We start from the raw sequence: 840 nt of genomic DNA on the forward strand, positions 1-840 counted from the left end.
ACGTGTTTGAAAAAGGGTTGTTCTTGACAAAGTAGATTGATTGTGGGTTTCGTGGACACTCTTCAACTGAATGTGATTCTCTACATGCAGCACAACTGGTGCTTGTCTGTTCTATTGCATTGACTTGCCCTCTTTGTGCTCTAGGATTGTTTATTGCGATGCCCTGTAATAAATTTATCATCGCATTCATCTGATTTCGCAAAGATGCGATGGCACCATTATTTGCATTACCTTCTCTGGGTTTTACTCGTTGATCGCTTTCTTGCCAATCTTCATGGTTTTTTGATATGCGATCAAGAATGTTCTTTGCCTCATCATAAGTCTTATCCAGCAAACCGCCTACTGCTGCTACATTGGCAATTGTCTATGATGTAGGATTTAATCCATGATACAAAATCTCCATTTGGAGGCAATCCGACAATCCATTGTGTGGGCAGTCGCGCACTAATCTCTTGAATCTCGCCCACGCATCATTGAGCGATTCATCTTCTTCTTGTTCAAAATTTGTGATTAACTTCCTCCTTCTAGCATTCTCTATAGGAGGGAAATACTTCTTCAAAAACCTCTCCACAACTTGTTCCCATGAAGTTATCTCTTCTGGTTTGAGGGAGTATGCCTATTTTCTTGCTTTATCGCATAGTGAAAATGGAAATACCGTGAATCGAACTTCTTCAGTAGAGATATTAGGGAACACAAAAGTGTTACAGATTACAATGAACCTTCGTAGATAGGCGTGCAGATCTTTACCACGCCGTCCACCGAACTGTCTTGCTGTCTGTATCATTTGTAACATTACCGGCTTCATCTCGAACCTTGATCCATCCAATTCTAGTCTCATGA

General features: G+C 40.8%; 1 non-coding gene across 1 annotated transcript; it reads left to right on the forward strand.

Moving 5' to 3' along the window:
* The first annotated feature begins 419 nt into the window (after positions 1-419).
* LOC120068871 (small nucleolar RNA R71) lies at positions 420-526 on the forward strand. The gene has a single exon (XR_005479383.2). It is a non-coding gene; the product is annotated as a small nucleolar RNA R71 (small nucleolar RNA).
* Positions 527-840: the final 314 nt, after the last annotated feature.

The sequence above is a fragment of the Benincasa hispida genome, chromosome 12 (genome assembly GCF_027475165.1).
Source record: "Benincasa hispida cultivar pf3 chromosome 12, pf3_genome.v1.1, whole genome shotgun sequence".
Lineage (NCBI taxonomy): Eukaryota > Viridiplantae > Streptophyta > Magnoliopsida > Cucurbitales > Cucurbitaceae > Benincasa > Benincasa hispida.